The following is a 22,347-nucleotide window of genomic DNA, read 5'->3' as shown; positions in this document are numbered from 1 at the left end:
TGACCACAGCTTTAGTGCTTTTGAATTTGTGCACATAGATGAGATGAGCTGATGTAGCGTGTGTTGGCTTAGTAGTTTGTGTTGGGAGGAGCAGGTTGGTGAGATATTTGGGTGTAGTATTGGTTAGACATTTATGGGTTATCCCACAGTGTTTTTAATCTAATTCTGTCATGGGCTCACAGCCAGTGCGCATTGCAAATCTAATTTCCAAGATATGCTCTGTTCTGGGAATGTTTAAGGCAGCTCGGAGGGTGCTGTTTTGTGTGACTTGAAGCTTTTAATGCTGCTGATCAAGGTGCCAGCCAGCAGAACATTACAGTAGTCGAGTTTCAATAGGATAAGGGCTCTGAAAAAAGTGAGGCAGCTGTCAGGTGAGAGGTATGGTCTACATGCGTTAATGAGTTTAGCTATATAGGCTGCTGATGAGGCAGTTGCATTGACTTGTCTAGTTAAGGTTCATGAGGAGTTCAGGTATACGCCCGGTGTTTTGATTTCTTTTGAGATGGTGATAGTGTTCCCATCTATTATGAAAAGTTTGTATCTAGGGTTGAGTTCTTTTAGGCTTGTTGATTGTGTGCCCACCAGTAGTAACTCAGTTTTGTCGTTGTTTAGATAGAGTTCATGTTGGGCCATCCACGATTGGATCATTTGATAGAGGTTACGGAGAATGAGAGATTCTTTGCCATAGTCTCCCGAGAGGTGTACTAGGATCTGCGTGTCATCCGCATGATTAGTGTATGACACTCTAAGTACCTCTAGGCGGTCGAACAGATGCTTGGTAAAAATGTTATACAACATTGGTGGTGACACGCAAGACCCTTGGGGCACACCAGAGAGGACTGGGACAGCGTTTGTGATGTTAGAAAACACTCTCATTGTCCGCTATGAGAGGAAAGATTATATTCATGAGATAGCTTTTGAAGAGAATTGGGCAACGCTGGCTAGGTGACGACACAGTATTTTGTGGTTCACTAAATCAAAGGCAGCAGAGAGGTCTAGGAGCAGTAGGATAGCTAGGTTACAATTGTCAATTATGAGGTCCATTTGGCTTTTAAGGTCTCGGAGTGCTGTTTCAGTGCCATGTGTAGGTTGGAATCTTGAAAGACCTTATTAATATCCTTTTGATTACTCAATCTTGTTCCATCTGTAGAGGAGATAGAAGTAATAAATGATTTTTCTTTCTTATTTTTAAGATAAGATGCTAAAACCTTTCCTGCTTTGTTAGAGCTGCTATAGAATTTGGATTTAGAGCGACGTATATCAATTGATGCTTTATTAGTGTATAACCTGTTGAATTTAATGAGTTTATTCATAAGGTTTTTGGCTGTATTGAGATCCGGAAAACTATAATATAATTTCTCAAGATCTGTTTGTTTGTTTGTTTGTTTATTTATTTATTGTGCGCGCCGGACCCTCAGGTAGCAGGGCGCAAGTGAAAAGAGGGCTTACAGCTTAGTTACAGAAGTTACAAGTATACAGAGCATGGTAAAAACAATTTCCTTAGGCTCAACAGGATGAGGGTAAGGCAGTAAGGTACATGTACAAACCGTATGTAGACAACATGTCGTCATAAAGCTGACATTTACATAATGGCAAATCTATATCAGGTGCATTACATGCAGGTGTACTAAGTAGGTACGTGGGGAGAATGCGGGTTACATATCATTCTCAGTGAGCCATTTTATTGTGTTCTTTCTGAATTTGTTGAACGTTTGGTCAGATCTAAGTGCTTGAGGTAGAGAGTTCCACAATTGAGCTGCCCTAACTGGGACGCTGGACCCTCCAATAGTGGTCAGTTTAAACCTGGGCAGTAGAAGGCAGTTGGGGCTGACTATTCTTGTTGGTCTAATGGAGTTTTTTTTCTGGTAAATCATTCTGTTAGGTAATAGTGGGCTTTGTTGTTTAAGCATTTGTAGATGAGGGAGGCAGATTTGAGGTTGATTTTTTCCCTGGGTGGAGAGCCATTTGTGTTTCCGTCCAATTTCAGAAATATGTGCTCTTCTGGGAATATTTAGGACAGCCGTAAGTGCATTATTTTGGAGCACTTGTATTCTATTGATGATTTGTTTGTTTGCCCCTATGTAGAGGGCATTACAATAATCTAGTTTTGATAGGATGAGGGCTCTGGATAAGATTTGGCAACCGTCATCTGATAGGAATTGTTTCCCGGCTCGTATTAATTTACATGTATAGGCCGTGGATGAGGCCAGTGAATTTACCTGTTTGGTAAAGGATAGGGTCGAGTCGAGGTAGAAACCCAGGGTTTTTACTTCTCTGGCGACCTTGATAGTGTTCCTATCAATAATAAATGCCAAGTAATTTGGGTTGAGTTCTGAGATGCGAGCTGCGGTGCCCAGGATGATGAGCTCTGTTTTATCATCGTTCAAACATAGGCCATGGTTGGCCATCCATGCCTGAACGATGCTATAGACTCTATTCACCAGAGCCAGATCTTCCAGATAATCCACAGTAAGTGGTAGGAGAATCTGGGTATCATCTGCGTAGTTGGTATAGGTGATACCCAGATTATCAAGATCGTCAAAGAGTGGCTTGGTGAAGATGTTGTAAAGTGTTGGCGAGACGCATGATCCCTGGGGCACTCCACAAGTAATGGGTTTCGGGTCTGCTGCCGCCGAGGGGGAGAACACCCTCATGGTCCTGTCACTAAGGAATGACTGTATCCAGACTATAGCCTCCCCTGAGAAGTGGCCCGCAGAGTCCAGGTGATTAAACAGGACTCTATGGTCCACCAGGTCAAAGGCGGCTGAGATGTCTAGTAGGAGGAGGAGTGCTAATTTTCCCTCGTCTCTGAGTGAATCTATTTGGGTCTTTAAATCGATAAGGGCAGTCTCTGTGCCATGTTGAGGTCGAAAACCAGATTGGCGAGCACCAAGGAGATAGTTCACCTCAAGGAAGTTCTGAATTTGGGTGTATGCTACCTTATCTAGTATTTTTAGTAGGAATGGCACCGTGGTGATGGGCCTGTAATTTGTGGGAATGTTGGGTCCAGTGTTTGTTTTTTCAGAAGGGGGACTACCCAGGATTCCTTTAGGTTGCACGGGATGGAGCCAGTAGTAAAGGAGGCATTAATAAGTTTGGTGATGAATGGAGCTAGATCTCTAGCAGGGTCCTTGATCAGTTGTGCTGGGCATTGGTCGCCTTTGCAATTGGATGGTTTAAGTGCAAGGATAGTTTTCTCTACCTCAATCACTGAGACATTAGAGAAGTTGAATTGGGTGAATTCTTTGGGTTTCGAAGTTGGAGTTTTGTTCAGGGGAGTTTGGGTTTGGGCTGATAGTGAAGCTTTCTTTAGAGCAATTTTCATTTGGAGGTTGGCCACTTTGTTGGTTAGTGCCAACTGAATGTCTGTACACCAAGTTTTATCTTTAATAGAGTCATCCTGTACTGCAATTGGGGTTTCCAATTCTTTTAGAATGGAGAAGAGCTCCTTCATACTGGAGTTGGCTTGGGTAATCCTGTTGTTATAGGTTTCGTGTTTAGCCAGGATGATATTCTTTTTGTATTGTGTTGAGATATTTATTAGATTGGTTTTATTTTCTGCGGTAGGATGTCGGTTCCACACCGTTTCACATTTTCTTTTCTGTAATCTCACGTTTTTTAGGTGGGGTGTAAACCAAGAGTTCAGATGCTTTTTTGGTTTACTCTTCCTAAGTTTAAGCAGAGCAATGCTTTCGAGAGCAGTGGTCATAGCCTTATTGAATTCCTCCACTAGAGAGCCTGGGTCACTATGGTCTGGTAAGGAATTAAGATTAGGTAGGATATGGGGCAAGATATTGTCCGTGGTGATGTTTTTCTTGTTTCTAGTTAATGTAGGTATGGCAAAGGGGGGTGTTGGTGCAGTAGGTTTTTTAGTATTAAGAGTAAAGGAGATTAGGTAGTGGTCAGTCCATATTTGGCGGGAGATGGATGTAATGGAGAGGTTGCAATTGTGACTGGCAATCCAATAGAGAGTTCTCCCTTTGGTATGGGTGGGCATATTCACTTTCTGCGTGAAACCTAGTTCTGTTAGGATTTTGGCTACGGAAGTAGCCTGGTGATCATTGATATCATTGTGCCCTAGGTTAAAATCTCCTAGCACTAAGGTTTGTGAGGAGTTTTTTTAGCTTCTCTGAGATAATAGTGGTAATATCTTCATTGAAGGTGCCGATTGGGCCTGGGGGTCTGTAGAGGAGATGGATATTTAATGTTTGAGAGTTGGCGGTGGGTAGTTTAATGGAAAGAGTTTCATGCAAGTTTAATGCAAGTTAATAAATCGTTATAATTAGCTTCAGATTTTAATTTTTGAAAGCTACATATTGAATAATGAACCCACACCAAGTGACTTTAAATGCATCCCAATTATTGTGGACCGAAGTATATATAGGGTAATTATGACGAAATCATTCTGCAATAAAAGAGTTTGTTTTTTGAACAAATATATGGGGCCTGATTCATGGATTGTTTGCGCCAAAAAAAACGTGATTTGTGCGCCTTTCTGCCCGCAAATCCCCATTAGTTAAAAAGGGATTTGTGGGCAGAATGGCGCACAAATCCCGTTTTTTTGGGTGCAAATAATCCATAAATTAGGGGCTTTGTCTTGTAGTAGAAACAAATTGAATCTCCATCTAGGAGACAAGTTAGGTGCAAGAGACCAATCTAGGGTAGTCATGGCCTGGGCAGGATCGGAAATGGCTATATGGCACATTTCAGAATTATTAAGGAGGAGGTTATAGAAGGGCTGATGAATATGTAATCACTACATCGAAGAGGATTGGTGTGGAGGGGAAAAAAACGTGAAGTCTTTGACATCATGGTGACAAAAGCACGAAGAGTCTACTAAATTTAGATTCTCTAAAAAGCTAAGAATGTTTTTGCAGGATTTGGAGTTAATAAAGTGGGAAGAGGATTTACGATCAAGACCAAAATCAAAGATTTGATTAAAATCACCACATACAATAATGCGATAAAAATTTCTCTGCACTAGTTTCAATTTGAAATTAGACCAAAGAGGGGGTCAGGGGCAGGAGGGTCATATGCATTAACCACAATTCCTGTTATATTGTTAACAGTTGCCGCTATAATGATCCACCGGCACTGAGCGTCTTTTCCCCCATTAATTATTGAAAAGGTTAAGAGCTTGAAAATCAAAATTGAGACACCTCCTTTTTGTCAACTGCATTGGAAAATAGGGTATGACTGACCCATGAGGCTTTAACCAAATTTTTCTCATCATCCGAATTCTGGTGAGTTTCTTGTAGACATGCAAGATCAACCTTGGATTTAGTGAGATGAGAAATGGCTTTGCAGTGCTTAATGGGGTGGTTTAATCTGTATACAAATTCCAGATGATGAGTTTAATGGTCATTGTTCAACATAAATGGAATGTTTAAATATCTGTTATGATATGATATGATAGTTTATTTATATAGCGCCTATACACAATGTGTGTGAAAGTGCATCAAGGCAAGGGAGGAAACAAGTAAAAATACAATAATTTCTTAGGGTCCATTAACAATACACGTGTGAAATTAACTATCTTACTTGGCCTGGCGACATTTAAGAGCTAAGACATATATAATGAAGGGAGGAGGAGAGGGGGAAGGAAATGGAAACAGACAGGTGACTACCGTACTAGGGCTGATGAAATTTCTGGTAGAGCCGGAGATTAACAAAAGGTGAGGGAGAGCGCTGCAGAAAGGTAGGGGAGGAACAAAATAAGCGACTAAAATACTAGGTGTGACGACATTTCAGACAGTGCTGGGTGGGGGGGAGAAAACAAGTAGGAGAGGTAGAGGAGACAAACAAGGTTGCTAGCATACTAGGTCAAGGACAATTCTGATAGAGTAAGTACATACAGTATGGGGAGAAGGGGAGGAGATAGGAAAAGGGAGAAAGGGAGAGGAGGAGAGAACAGAGAGTGAGCAGTGACAAAGTGGAGCAGCAAGAGGGGAGAGCGAATACAATTGCAGAGGTCAGTAGTAAAGCATACTGTTGCGAGAGAACAGCAAATACAATCCAGGATTCACGATGAAAATGGGAACAGCATGATTCAGGGCCACCATGAGTACAAGATGCAGGAGAAGTCCAGCATGAGAGTTGAGAGAGGGTGACGCTCTGTGAGTCAATGAAGTCCATAAAAGTCAAATCCAAGCATTGGCAAAAGGCGTTGATGGTGAAACCAGAATGTATCAGGACAGACTCCTGCAGAGGTAGGATGTAGGGGGGAGAGGGATGGAAGGGGGAGGGGAAGCAGGGTAGAACAATCAAGCAAAACAAGCAACTCCTGTATGCAAGAAGGGGGGCACAACGGAACATCACGGGAGACCAGAGGTGGGGATGGCCTGTGGGGACAGAGGGAGTAAACACATGTTGGTGAATGCTTAACTGCTGCCTGGGCAGGGGTTCGTGCGCTGGGTCCTTCTGGTCCGAACAGGCCCAAACAGGAATTTCCAATTTCTTCATCTGCCCTTCGCTTCGGACACCCGGGCGAGAGATGCCCTTGACCTAAGAGTTAAGAGCAAAAGGCAGGGCTAAAAATGAAGGCGAGGCTTAGATGAGGTGACCTAGATCCACTTGTACCTGCTCCCCATCTGCAAAGGAAAAGAGGCTTGAGGGCTGCTTAATTAGGGAAAAAGAGCGGCAACCAGGAAAGCACCAGGTGGGCAGGGCTTAGGCCTAAAGAGTGACTACCAGGAAAGCACCCGGTGGCCGGGACTAATGCCAAAAGAGTGGCAACCAGGAAGGCATCAGGTGGGTGGGGCTTAGGCCTGGTGACCTAGATCCACTTACACCTGCTGCCCATCTGCAAAGGAAAAGAGGCTGGAGGGCTACTTGATTAGGCAAAAGAGCTGCAACCAGGAAGGCACCAGGTGGGCAGGGCTTGCCAAGTAGGGAAAAAGCACGGCAACCAGGAAGGCACTAGGTGGCCGGGGCTGTTGAATGTGTATAACACAGAATACAGTATTAAAAACCACATTAGATCAAATTAAAATGCAAATTGAATATAAATGAAATGTTAACAGCTTTGCGTTGCAGGTAAACTGATAATCTAGGGGAAAGATGTGAGGAGGGAAACATTTAAGGGGAGGTCAGACAAAAAAAGTTATTGATATCAAGTAAATTATTGTGGGAATAATGAGAAATAAAAACAAGGAGGAGTAAAAAGATCCGCATATGGTTGTTGTAGGGGGAGAATATCATCGGGGTTGCAAGGGCACACAGAAAAGTGTGACACAAGAAAAGAATAAGCCAACAGGAGATGACGGTAACACTATTGTGCGGTTAATGTTAAAGGACATTTGTACTGTGCACTATCACCACCGGAGTGGTCCCGTAGTGCTCTGGCGACTCTGAAAAAAAGGGGTAGGGTTGAGTTAGTGGGAGGAAGCAGGAAAAGTGCAAGAGAGCAGTGATGTGCTGTTGGCGGTCTCAGCCCGGTGGGTCCGTTGGCTGGGCCTGGGGTGTTTGTGGCCGGTAATTGTCGTGTACTGTTTTGCGAGTCTATGTGTCTTTTTTGTTTTGTTGTTGCAATGTTGCAATTATAATATCAAGTAATGTTCAGGCTAGATGAATGTTAAAGGACATTTGTACCGTGCACTATCACCACCGGAGTGATCCCCTAGTGCTCTGGCGACTCTGAAAAAAGGAGGCGGGGTTGAGTTAGTGGGAAGAAGCAGAAAAAGTGCAAGAGAGCAGTGGGGTGCTGTTGGCGGTCTCAGCCTGGTGGGTCCGTTGGCTGGGCATGGGGTGTTTGTTGCCGGTAATTGTCGTGTACTGTTGTGCGAGTCTACGTGTCTTTTTTGTTTTGTTGTTGCAATGTTGCAATTATAATATCAAGTAATGTTCAGGCTAGATGAAGATAATAACTTGGGAGGACAATTGAAGTTTAACTTTCCTTGAAGAGTGTAGCCAAAAAGGAGAGATATGTTAAAGTATGTAATGTAGAAATCGAAGGTTCACCAGCTTTAATGGGTAATCTAGATTTGTCTCTGGAGCAACTAGGGCTTCAAGGCGGATCCAAAGGAGCCGAAGATTCAGACCTGCTTTGTGCAGTGCGGAATTTGCTTTGTTTACTCTTAGCTCTTTTACAGAATGGCTGATGCGGGTGATGATCCGATACAGAGGTACAAGTAGATGAATCTGAGGGAGCTGAGACATCAATTGAGATAGGTTGAACTGATAGGAGCAAGTTGAAAAGACCATTAGGGTCAGTGAATTCCTGGTGCGACCATCAGGGATTGTAATAATCATTTTGGCAGGATTGAGTAGTCCATATCTAATGGCAAGGTTTCTCAGAAGGGGTCTCATATCAAGGAATCTTTTTCTTTTGGCTTGTGTGGACTTTGATAAATCAGGAGATATAAAAAGAAACTGAACTTGGAATGAAATAGGAGATTTTTTCCTGGTAGAGTCTGGCGCACTTGTTGGTGTCTTAGGAAACAAGCTATGAAAGGTCTGGGCGTGTAACTGTTGGTAGCTAGTTGAGGTTTAATTCTATGAGCTTACTGCAGTTCTAAGGGTGGATTGAAAGTAATACCTAGGGTTATAGCGATCCACTTGGTGAGAAAATATATAGGGCCATCCAATTCTAGTTTTTCTGGATCCCATAAAATCTGACATTGTCTCTGTGGTATCTATCTTCTAATACAGTAACATCAAGCTGCAGCTGGAGTATTTTCTGCTGCATACTTTCAAGGCCTTCAACTTTGTCTTTGACAAAGGCTATTCTTTCCTCAGCATCAACTAATCTGCCCACCACAGTTTTCATATCATGTTTAAAAGTTTTATTTTCTTCTTTTATGTTAGAGGATCTAGCGTCAAGTGTGGTAATTGAGGAGTGAATACCATGAAGATCTTCAAGTATTTTTTCCATACAGATATTGAAAGTTGAGTTGTCTGACAGAGATTTGGTAGTGTCAGCCATAGTAGTTGATAGCTCCAAAATAAACAGTAAGAGTATCTCAATAGCAGATAGGATGTATGCAATATTTTGTTTGAGCACTGGGAGTCAACACTGAGTAGGCCCAAACAATTTGTGTGTTCCCTTGCAATATTGATTTCCACTGGGGTCGCCATTCCGGAAATATTAATTTCCTTCTGACTTATCTTAGGGTTACTTTACTTTTGCAAATAGGCCCAACTCCTTTGAGTATTTCTTTTGAAGGGTGTTTTTACAGAGTAGCACAGTATGGTAATCCAACAAGGTATATGTACCCCGTCAGAAAACATGCTATGTTAGACTGTCACGAGTGGTATGTCTTATTCAGGATCCCGCAACGAGCCCCCAAGCTGTAAGTGATTTCAATCCGGCACACACCCAAGTCAAAGCTCAGCATGTAGTGCACAACTGAAATCCTTATTTATTTTTGTCTAAAAATTCAGTATTCTGAACGATATACCACTCATATCACACCCTTCTCCTGAAACCACCCCAGTCACACTGAACAAGGAATCAGGCTGGTTTTCAAAGGTAAATATGTATTTATGTATTTGAAATTTAATCACACAGGCCCTCATTACGACCCTGGCGGAAAGTGACTGACCGGACCGCCACAGCGTAAATAGCGTTTCCGCCATTGCACGAAGGAGCAAAGTGCGGCCCATTCCGACCCATCGGGCACGAGCACCACGGCATGGCGGAAGTGCAAAGTCCGCGATGGCGGAAATGACCCCAAAACGGCCCACACCGCCGCCGTACGGCGCCCTAGGTGCAATACCGCCACCCCTCTTAGCGGTCACCGCAGTGTGCGCCTACCGGAAAGTACGGTGACCGGAAATATACGGAAACGGAAGTTAAAACATGGCCCCGGAATGGGAAACATCCCGCCGTACACCTATAAAACCACTAAAACCACACAACCACTAAAATCACTACCCTGAAACACACCCCAACCCGTCATCCACCCTAGCGAAACCAAGAAAAATGGGAAAAGTAGCGAAGAAAGCGTGCGACCGCAAGCGGCAGGTCCACTTCTCCCGTGAGGAACTCACCGTGCTAACAGAGACCCTCCAGGAGAATGCTGCCGTCGTCTTCTCCACGCAAATGACCAGAAAGGCACTTGCAAACAAGAAGGCCATATGGGCTCTGGTGGCACAGCGGGTAAGTGCGGTGGGGACCGCACCCCACAGCAATGCCGCAAGCGATGGGACGACCTGCGGATACGCGTCCGCAGCATACTCTCTGCCAACCGCAACATTGCCACAGCCACCGGGGGAGGTCCTGGATCACCCATCAAGTTGACCCCCTGGGAAGAAATCTGTGCGTCCACCATCGGAATGGAGAGCATAGAGGGAGTCGGAGGGATGGAGAAAGGAGTGCAGACATCCGAAGATTCAGGTAGGGGGGCCAAATAAAAAAATGCCAAATCCACACAGTCCATCCATGTGAAGTACCATGCGTCCACATAGTGCTACAGAAACACATGTCCAGGAGAACGTCCACACACATAGGCCTGATAGCGCACGTTAAAACCCACAATAAATACATAAATAATTAAAATCCCCTAAAACACGCACTACACGTGCAGCAGGCACACCCTAACTGCAGGCTGCCAAACAACTGCACCCTCACTCCACACACAAATGAAAGCACCTCCAAGGCCCCGACCCAATTCACCCTCAGGTACCACTCCAATGCATGTGATACAATGCCATTCCAATTCCCACAGACCCATCAATAACCCTCTCCCTCCTTTACTCCACCACAGGGTCCGATCCAAACGACGAGCTTCAGGACACCCCTACCAGCACACCTGCAAAGAGGGCCAAGACCAACGGCCAGAGACCCTCCACCTCAGCTGCACGCATCAAGACACGGCAGCAGCACAAATCAGGTGGCAGCACAGAGGAGGGAACATCAACAGGCACCCCAGCAGCCAGCATGGGCACACCACCACCACCACAGGTCCCCCCAATGGATGCCACAGAAGGCACTGCCTCTGGTGGCAGCAGCACCATAGGTGACACCCCATTGATGGCAGCATGCTCGGACACCAAAGACGGGGATGTCGAAGTCAGATCCATCCATGACCTGTCCCAATCCCCCTGTCTGTCCCATCCCGTACAACATGAGGATACCACGCAGGGGCACCCACAAGACGACGACTGGCCATCCCCCACAAGCCCTGTGGCAAGGCAACATGAGGACAACAGCCCCTCTGTGACACCCCCGCAAATGGCCATGGCCCAGCAGAGGCAACAGTCCCTCGACCAGTTAATCGTGCAACAGCAGCAAATGGCCACGCTCCTCAAGGACCATGCCGATGAATGTGGGGGCACTAAGGCAGACATAGAAACATCAACTGAGACACTTAGGGCAGAAATGGAGAGAGGTACAGAGACGCTAAGGGCACAAATGGAGAGAAGCACCGAGAGCCTGAGGGGGGAACTGCATGCGACGTCCAAAGACGTATGTGCCGAACTTGCCGCAGTGCGCCGTGTGCTCACTGAGCTCTCGCAAACCCTTAGGGACATGCATGGACGTGAGCAGGCAGAGACATCATCCGTTGCAAGTTCCGTCCAGGGCAGCCCCCAACGTAGATCTGGGAGGAACCTGCGCTCCACAGGCAGGGGTGCCCCTGATACCCGCAGAGGGGGCTTGCAATAGCGACAGCCCACTGACAATGAGCATCTTTGGACACTGGTGTTCGGGGGGGAGGTAGGAGGGTGGAGGGGGTGTGTTGGGCTCACTTGGGTGGCGGGTCGATAGGGTGTTCAACATGATATCACATATGCCATAAACAGTGCACGATCAACCAATGAGATGTGTGGACATTGATCTTTGTGTACTAGGCCATCATAGGCGTACAGTCCATATTGTGCATGTCCCAGACACACACAGTGCCACGAGTCCCGTGTCCATGTATCAGCCACCAGGCGTGAGTGCTAGAAGCATGCATCAATGAGATGCTGACGAATGTCACGGGCCTCCGGTGCCTTGCAGACTCCATGAGGTGCTGCCACATCCCCACCCTCATCATGACCATCATCAGGTGCTTGCAGTTCTGCGTCAGGGGGCATGGGCACATTTCTACGTACGCACATGTTGTGGAGCATGACACATGCCATCACCATCTTTGCAACCTTCTCATGGCGGTACAGGAGTGCCCCGCCAGACCTGCTGAGGCAGCGGAAACGAGTCTTCAGTAGGCCGAATGCCTGTTCAATGACTACACGGGTACGTGAGTGGGCATGGTTGTAGTCCTCCTCATGCTGGTCCCGTGGGTTCCGGACTGGTGTGAGGAGCCATCTCTTCAGTGGATACCCAGCATCACCTGTATGTGGACGAGAAACGCATGATGTGGAATGCCATTGCTACGTACGCACACCCCCCCCCCCTTCCTGCCAGGTCATTGCCAAATCACATACCACACATATTCATGCATGTAATGAGACTCACCGAGTAGCCAGGATCTGTTCCCTGCGTGTCGCTCCATGTAGCGTGGTATTGTAGAGTTCCTCAAGACCATAGAATCATGGGTTGATCCAGGGAATCGGGCACAACAATGTGTAATGATCCTGTTGGAGTCACACACCATTTGTACATTCAGGGAATGAAATTGTTTTCGGTTGCGGTACTGGGCCTCCATGGCATGTGGGACGACCAATTCAACATGGGTGCAGTCGATGGCACCAATGCAACCCGGTATGCCGGCAAGTGCATGGAATCCCACTTTTGTGTTGGTAATTTCCTGCTCCGAGCGTGGTAGAGAGATGTAGTCGTCTGCGTGCTGCAGGAGGGCATCGAGCACTTGCAATAGTGTCCGTGAGAACAGTGGCTGAGAAATGCCATGCAACTGTCCGACTGTGTGCTGGTAGGTGCCTGTGGCCAGGAAGTGTAGTACAGACACCACCTTCAGTAGGGGTGGGATGGCGGTTGGGCTATCTATCATGCTGACAAGGTCAGCCTGTGTCATGTCCACAATGGCGGCTATGGTGTCCCGGTCCAGACGGTAGAGGGTGTGGATCTGCTCATCAGTGAGGTTGAACGGATGTGCTCGGAGGCGTGGGATTGCGGGCTGCCTGCGTGGTGGTAGTGGCTGTGCTGGCGGCCCTTGCTGGCCCTGCCTTGGCCTCCTCCTCCTCCTGCGTCTCCTCCGTGCGGCCGGTTGTAGTTGGTGTTCGTCTTCTTCTTGGAGTTGGAGTACTTGCAGTGCTATCAGGTCCCCCAGGGCCAACATCGCGAGTCCTGCCGGTAGCATTTCGGTGTGGTTGTGGGAGGAGACTGGCTGTGCAATTTATGTGTTTTCAGGCTGTATGGCCTCCACCTGTGGTGATTAATTCCACCTGTGCAAACTGCTCTCCCCTTTGGCCGGGCACGTCCCGCGCACAACGCTGCAATTCGGGGAATGGCATCTTGCTATTGCAATCATGTATTTGTACCCGATGGCCGTGTAAGATTGGTTGATATGTTCATTCTGCTGTGGTCCCATTGTTTCACATACTATCTGTGCAGTCGCGAACAGACTTGTGAAGGGTCAGTGGAACGTAGTACTCGAGTAACGGTGGGCCCTCATGCATCACTGTACCGAGTTGCAACGACGGGCGGGGCGTCCCATTTGTGGGTGAAGGCAGTTGCCATTTTCACACACAGCCGCACTCGATGGAATAATTAGTGATTTCAAACGGCCACAGATGCCTTTTCGACGTGATGTTGCAAATGAGGAATTCGAAGGGCGGCGCTTTCGGTTTCCAGCTAGCGGCGAGGAGATGCCCACAGGTCTGACTGCAAATATAACGTTCTATTGTTCAATGTCCTTGAGACAGGGGCCATGGCGAGGAAGCAATGATTGATATGAATAGTTTGGGATGCGCAATAGCTACGTGGCCGATGAGGCCGGCCGTTCCCAAATACATGTTACTTCACGACACTGGAATTACGGGCTGGGGCACTGTGGATTTTGCAGGCTGCATAACGCACAGACTCAATGGATGTTTCTAATGTCATGTGAGTAATTATTCAGGCGTTTTGATCCCGGGATGAGGGAATGATGAATGGATGCATGGGCAGGTGATTTGATACAGAGTTTGCCATGTACAGGGCTTCTTGGGATCTATCCGCCTCCCCTACGCTATGTGATGCAGGGCTGCCATAGTGGGACCATCGTCTATCTGGCCTTGTTGAGCCCTCCCTGTCTCGACGCGCCCTCAGACACTTGTGTCCATGCACGTTAACATTCCCATCTGATGGATTCTGTTTTGACAGACGCATGCACAGGTACACTCGTTTGTGATGGTGTTTGCACCTCGATATAGATGGTTATGAGTCGCAAGTGGTTTTGGGGTGGTGATGATCCTTTGGAGTGGGCTAGCATGCATATGGCTGTGGATTTAGTGTGATCATTGAAGTGAGTTGTTGGAATGTAGTTCTGATGGCCATTCAGTTCTTTTTCTTTTCTTTTGGTTGACAGGTATCTCCTCCCCTTTTGCCACTGCCATCTGTATGCCACTCCTGCAGATGGATTTTACTCCCGACACCTGCTGCTTCGTGTTAATCAGTGGAGCAGCATTACGATCTTATGGGACGATCGCCAATGGCCCACATGCCCTTACGCAGTACTGGTGGCTCGGAGCAACATTTCGGCCTTTCAGCTGGACTAGTGCCTCCCCATTGGGACGGCCCTGCGGTTGTGTGCGCTTCCATGTTGCCTTTTCGTACGTGAATGTGGCTCTGTGTACCATGAGGGAACAGGGCGTCACACAAGTAGTGGCTGGTCATTTCTTGCGGATGCAGCCCACAATGGTGAAAAGTGTTTTGGAGTTCATGGCCTGATGGCTGTATGGGCTTGGTGATTTTGATGTGCATTAAATTTCTATTCTGATTTGGCCCGTGTAGCGTTTTTCTTTGCAAGTGATGTGGCATATGCCTATTTGGGGGGCGATGTATTTTGGGGAGATCTGCATTGGGTTCCAGCTTCGGAGTTTAGTTGCGTGGTACTGTACTGGGCGCGTTTGCCTACGAAGCCCGTGAGGTCAGGGATGGGGGCTGCCAATATGACAGTTTGAATGTTGTCATGCTCAGGGGCGGGGGATTGGGTTTTGTGTAACAGATGCCGGTCAGCCAGGTGGACTGGTGGTATGATGTGATTCTCGGAATATTGCTGGTCACAGGTGCCTGTGTTTGCGTGCGTTTCTTGGTGGGGGACTGTGGTCATGTCCATTGGGATGGCTTCTGTATTCGTGCCATCTGTGCCCTGCAGCTCCCATTGGCCCCTGTAGTGTTTCTTTTGTTCGTTGGCATGCATGGGTGACTTGTACATTTCAATGGTTGCATTGTGACTTCATTGCACCTACGGGGAGTTGTACTTTGTGGGCAGGGAGCGGTGTACAGGCACTCAGTGGGGCCGTTTACGGTTGATTCGCGATGCCGTACTTCTCACCATGGCGGAATGGTACATTCCGCCATGCTTCATGGCGTTAGGTACATGTCCGCTAGGGTCGGAATTGGCGTACCCTTGCGCCATGGTGGTGTTTGCGGTTTGGCATGGCGCGCGCGTGCTTGGTGCAGTTAGCGTTGGCGTTCACTACGGTGTCGCTAATGGCTTCGTACTTTGCGGTGACGGGTCATAGTCGCACCGAGCGCTATTCGATGGCGGTATTGCATTTCCGCCATCGTTTTCCGAATTCCGCCAGGGTCGTAATGAGGGCCACTATGTTTTAATAGATAAACAACAATCACCAATGGGGTGACAGAACACTGAATATTAACTTTAATACACAAGGAGTAAGCAATGAGCAAAACAAATGCAGCACAGAAAATAATACTTTTGTGTTGGTCCAGATCATATAGCACTGTGGTTAGCAGTTCCCCCTGCAACACCTCTCAACCCCCCAATAGGCAATGTAAAGAGATAGGAGGAGAGAGCAGGTATTCAGGAATGGCACAAATCAAACAGAATATCAGTCCCACTTTCCCCCTTTCAAACACAAGAGAAAACGGAATTGAATGTCCAGCTGTAAGAATGGCTTTTAAGATTGTCTTTAGAATGGACTGGGCAAACACCAAGAGGGTAATTCATAGAATTTCGCAGAAAAGTGTCGCAAGCGGCTGGTGCAGAGTGTCCGCGTGCGATTGTCTGCGCCAGGCACGTGCGCTAAAACCGATTTCCGCGCACAGCGTATTCATGGATTTTAGGCTCCCAAACCAGCCGTGGCGCAGAGAATCGCAGCGACCCTGCAGCAGCGCCAGTAACGCCCCGAAGAACGCCCTCGCGCAAGGAAAAGCCATCAAAATCGCTAAATCATCGCAAAGGGCTGCGCTAACCCTGGACCAGTTCACCGGGCTGGCAAACAGCAAATGCCAAGCGGGGAACGTGTATTTCAGGGGTGCGCGGGAAGTTCCACACGCGATTGGCCCAGTGCGAGCAAGGTATGTGAATTTCAGGGGTGCGCGGGAAGTTCCACACGCGATTTCAGCAGGGTACGTGTATTTCAGGGGTTCGCGTGAAGTTTCTCATGCGATCGGGCCTGGGGGAGCGTGCTACGTGTATTACAGGGGTTCGCGTGAACTTACTCACACGATCGGGCCTGGGGGAGCGGGCTACGTGTATTTCAGGGGTTTGCGTGAACTTTCTCACGCGATCGGGCCTGGGGGAGCGGGCAACGTGTATTTCAGGGGTTCGCGTGAACTTTCTCACGCGATCGGGCCTGGGGGAGCGGGCTACGTGTATTTCAGGGGTTAGCGTGAACTTTCTCACGCGATGGGCCTGGGGGAGCGTGCTACGTGTATTACAGGGGTTCGCGTGAAGTTGCACACGCGATTGTCCCAGTGCGAGCAGGGTACGTGTATTTCAGGGGTGCGCGGGAAGTTCCACACGCGATAGTCCCAGTGCGAGCAGGGTACGTGTATTTCAGGGGTGCGCGGGAAGTTCCACACGCGATAGTCCCAGTGCGAGCAGGGTACGTGTATTTCAGGGGTACGCGGGAAGTTCCACACGCGATAGTCCCAGTGCGAGCAGGGTACGTGTATTTCAGGGGTGCGCGGGAAGTTCCACACGCGATACCAGCAGGGAATGTGTATTTCAGGGGTTCTGGGGAGTACTACACGTGAATTGGCCGTGTGGGTCCTCCCAGGTGTACGCTCCACAACCTCCACGGCCCCTGCAGGCAGCCCACACCACGGGGGACTACCCTGCACCCCTGCTCATGTCCCGCAGGCAGCCCATTCACCATGGGCATGCCCCCCAGCCAACCCACATGTCACCTTGCACTACTGATCAACAATGCATGTCTCCCACCACCCCCACCCCCCAGCAGTGCAGGGGCAGCCTCCACCAGGCCCCCACTCATGTCCCCCTGCACCCCCACCCCCCAGCATCCAGGGTCACCCTCCACCAGGCCCCCACTCATGTCTCCCACCACCCCCACCCCCCGGCAGTGCAGTGTCACCCTCCACCAGGCCCCCACTCATGTCTCCCACCACCCCCACCCCCCGGCAGTGCAGGGTCACCCTCCACCAGGCCCCCACTCATGTCTCCCACCACCCCCACCCCCCTGCCACCATGGGCAGCACCCACCAGGCCCCCACTCATGTCTCCCACCACCCCCACCCCCCTGCCACCATGGGCAGCCCCCACCAGGCCCCCACTCATGTCTCCCACCACCCCCACCCCCTGCCACCATGGGCAGCCCCAACCAGGCCCCCACTCATGTCTCCCACCACCCCCACCCCCCTGCCACCATGGGCAGCCCCCACCAGGCCCCCACTCATGTCTCCCACCACCCCCACCCCCCGGCAGTGCAGGGGCAGCCTCCAGCAGGCCCCCACTCATGTCTACCGCCACCCCCACCCCCCAGCCACCAGGGGCAGCCTCCACCAGGCCCCCACTCATGTGCCCCACCACCCCCACCCCCCAGCCACCAGGGGCAGCCTCCAGCAGGCCCCCACTCATGTCTCCCACCACCCCCACCCCCCAGCAGTGCAGGGGCAGCCTCCAGCAGGCCCCCACTCATGTCTCCCACCACCCCCACCCCCCAGCAGTGCAGGGGCAGCCTCCAGCAGGCCCCCACTCATGTGTCCCACCACCCCCACCCCCCAGCAGTGCAGGGGCAGCCTCCACCAGGCCCCCACTCATGTCTCCCACCACCCCCACCCCCTGGCAGTGCAGGGTCACCCTCCACCAGGCCCCCACTCATGTCCCCCTGCACCCCCACCCCCCAGCATCCAGGGTCACCCTCCACCAGGCCCCCACTCATGTCTCCCACCACCCCCACCCCCCTGCCACCATGGCCAGCCCCCACCAGGCCCCCACTCATGTCTCCCACCACCCCCACCCCCCGGCAGTGCAGGGTCACCCTCCACCAGGCCCCCACTCATGTCTCCCACCACCCCCACGCCCCGGCAGTGCAGGGTCACCCTCCACCAGGCCCCCACTCATGTCCCCCTGCACCCCCACCCCCCAGCATCCAGGGTCACCCTCCACCAGGCCCCCACTCATGTCTCCCACCACCCCCACCCTTCTGCCACCATGGCCAGCCCCCACCAGGCCCCCACTCATGTCTCCCACCACCCCCACCCCCCGGCAGTGCAGGGTCACCCTCCACCAGGCCCCCACTCATGTCTCCCACCACCCCACCCCCCGGCAGTGCAGGGTCACCCTCCACCAGGCCCCCACTCATGTCCCCCTGCACCCCCACCCCCCAGCATCCAGGGTCACCCTCCACCAGGCCCCCACTCATGTCTCCCACCACCCCCACCCCCCTGCCACCATGGCCAGCCCCCACCAGGCCCCCACTCATGTCTCCCACCACCCCCACCCCCCGGCAGTGCAGGGTCACCCTCCACCAGGCCCCCACTCATGTCCCCCTGCACCCCCACCCCCCAGCATCCAGGGTCACCCTCCACCAGGCCCCCACTCATGTCTCCCACCACGCCCACCCCCCTGCCACCATGGCCAGCCCCCACCAGGCCCCCACTCATGTCTCCCACCACCCCCACCCCCCGGCAGTGCAGGGTCACCCTCCACCAGGCCCCCACTCATGTCTCCCACCACCCCCAGCCCCCGGCAGTGCAGGGTCACCCTCCACCAGGCCCCCACTCATGTCTCCCACCACCCCCACCCCCCTGCCACCATGTGCAGCCCCCACCAGGTCCTCACAATCCCCAATCATGTGCGTAATGGTCAGCCTCCACAGCCAAAAAGCCCTACCAAGTAACCCATTCACCCACATGGAAATGGAAATCACATGTTACACCCCCAATGTTCATGAAGCTAATGAACCCATGTCAGTCACACACATTTTTTGCAATTGAATGGGAAAACACACAACATGACATGCATGAAACCAATGAGATGAAACCACACAGTGAACTATGGCAACAAAAATGTATTGAAAAAAATAAAGAATGCTAAAGAAAGAAAACTAACTACAATGTAAATGTGAAAAAATAAGCTGCATGTCCGCATAAAAACACAAAACTGGAAATCCAAATCCTAAAAAAGTTTGTCCAAAGTGAAATGTAAAAAACTCTCCATGCAACAAAGAACTATGTACAAAAATAACAAGGGTCCATGATCCCAACTGAACTAAGGAAACCTCCTAAAAAACCTACCTAAATATCAACTATATACAAAAAGTGGAGCAGTGTCCGTCGACTCCAAATCATAATAAGAACGAAAGGAAACCTAAAACTAAAGAACTATATACAAAGGCGGCGGGCAAGTCCAGCGGCTCACTCTGTGGTGTCCCGGGCCAGGGCATCATCGAACTCCTGTTCGATGTCTCGGAGGCGGTCCAGTTCCATGGCCCCGAGGGTCCGCAGGGACGACGCTGTGTCCTCCTCCAACCCCCTGCGGATTGCCTCGAGGCACTCGGCCCGCCTCAGGGCCCTCCGCATGGAGTTCTCCGCCCTGACCATTGTGAGCCGCGCCTCTTCCGCCCGCCGCCGCTCCGCACCTATGGCGTGGCCCAACCGCTGCCACACGGAAGACACTCTCTGTCCTGGGTCCCCCTGCCCTCCGGCCGATGCCTGCCCCTCTGATGTCGAAAGCCCCGAGCCTTCATGTCTCCCACCATGTTGCTGCTGCTGCTGCTCTGCCTCTGCCCGTGCACTGGCTCCTGCTGCCTGCACATCCTCCGCCGGCTGGGGTGCACTTGTTGATGTGGCCACCCCTGCTGGACCTCCGACTCCCGACTGTGGCAGGGATGCCTCCTCCAACAGCCTGGCCGCACCGTCAGAGGCAGCTCCACAGGGCACCCAGGTGACTGATGGGTGGGAAGATGGCACAGAGGACGACTGGCGCGTAGGGGGTCCAGTTGAGGAGGGGGTCGGAGCAAGCCCCATCAGACAGCGGAATCCTGCCTGGGTGACCTGTCCCAGCAGGCTGACGTGGTCAACGAGCCATTCGAGATGACGTGCAGTCTCTCCATGAAAAGACTGCAGGTCACCTCGCATGGCCCGTTGACGCAACGCCACACCAGCCAGGACAGGCTCAACCCGGACCTGGATGGCCACGTCCGCAGGCAGAGGAAGGCCAGTTGACGTCAGCTCATCCCCTGCCTGAAAACGGGTCTGGACGTAGGCATCCCTGCTGGTGCAAGATGAAGCAGGGACAGGATCGGGGACAGGATTGCACACAGGCACCTCCGCGGCCGCCTGTGCTGCCTCCTGTCCCTGGTCCTGCACTGCACCACTAGCACCAGTGGGATCCCCACCTCCAGACCCTGTCTCTGGTGCTTGCGCGGCCCCCTCCTCCACCAAACCCCCCACCAACCTGGATGACTCCGTGCCATCTTCCGCTGTTGGGCCCTGTGGGGTCCCAGCTGCCCCTTCTGCTGCCGAGGAGTCCAACTTCAACCTCCGCCTCTTGGACCTCCCCCTGGCAGCTGCAGCCTGGGACGCGGCACCGGACTCCTCACTCCCCGACGAGATGACAACACGGGAGGGGAGCCGGGCCTTGCGTCTCCGGCTGGCGGTCGGATCCCCGCCGCTGTGCTCCACAGCACCTTCTCCGCCCTCTTCATCAGTTGACGCTGCAGACAGGGAGAAACAAAACACAGGCATCAGGGCACTGTACAATGGACACATACACGCATGACAGTTGCACATGAGTGGCATTGGCAAACCTCAGACATGTCATCACAATACCCAACACACATGTCATTGCAACTGGCACACATGAGCCATACCACAGCCATATCGCAACTGCCAGCACCATCCCTACACATACAACAGCATGAGCAGCCAAAGGGGAGCCAGACATCACATGCAACACATGAAGTGCACCACACATGTACACACACCACCACACTTGCATGCATGTCTACACCTCTGCCAAGTGTCGCACTGTTCAGACGGGCATCCATGTCACATCTGCCAATCAGGCTTCCACATACCGCTGTCACATGCATCCATGTTGCATCACTGTTGCACCCTTGTCAAATACACACACATGCACATGTACACAGTGCTCATACATGCAGTCGAAAACAACATACATGCCTGACATCACGGACATGTCTACTTACATACACATTCATCCAAACATGTGTGCACGCACAACTGCATTTGCCATGCAAGCCCACACACACAAGCACCATCCATGTCTCACACGTTACAGCCCTCGCATGTGTCAGCCCCACGGCCCTGTACACCCCCACCCATACTCCACCCCATACAAACAGATGTGCAACCGGCACAATGGCGAATGATCACCACACGCCCTGCTCACAACCAGGATGCATGTACACTCACCGCTCGACTCCAGACGGGTCTGCTTCTCTAGGACCTGGACGTGGAGCGCTGGGGATATGCGTTCCAGGACCCCCATCTGTTCTTCCGACAAGTGGCCCCGGCGCGCCTTGGCATCCGCTGCCTTCAAGAGGCGCCGGACCTTGTTCAGGGTCCTGGACTTGAAGTCCTCCCAGCGCTTCCTGACATGTTGTAAGTCCCGGACTGCCACCCCCTCCGCGTTGATGGCAGTCACGATGTCAGTCCAGATCCGAGTCCGTCCTTCCTTGTCGGCGCGGGAACTTCCAAAGAGGGCATCATACTGCCCCAGGACTTGCTCCACCAGGACACCAACTTCGGTGGCACTGAAGCTGGTGCCCCTCTGCCTCTCTGGCCGGGGGTTGTCAGTGGTCACAGATGGTGTTTGCCCCGACATGACAACCCCAGAGGCAGGAGTGGGTGGGCAACTGGGTCCTGGGGCTGGGCTGTGGAGCGATGGAATTCCAGTCGGGAGTCTTCGGTTCCAGCAGGGGTGGTCACAGCAACAGCACCCCTGGCTGATGTGCAGGCAGCAAATGGCAGTGCACGTGGGCAGCAGGCAGTCAGGCAGCAGCAGATGGCAGGTGGGAGCGTGCTCGGGGCTCTGGGGGGCAGTAGTTCGGCCTTCTGGGCAAGAGCGT

Source organism: Ambystoma mexicanum, chromosome 11, assembly GCF_040938575.1.
Source record: "Ambystoma mexicanum isolate Mex_15411 chromosome 11, UKY_AmexF1_1, whole genome shotgun sequence".
Taxonomy (NCBI): Eukaryota; Metazoa; Chordata; class Amphibia; order Caudata; family Ambystomatidae; genus Ambystoma; species Ambystoma mexicanum.
This window is presented reverse-complemented; position numbering follows the sequence as displayed.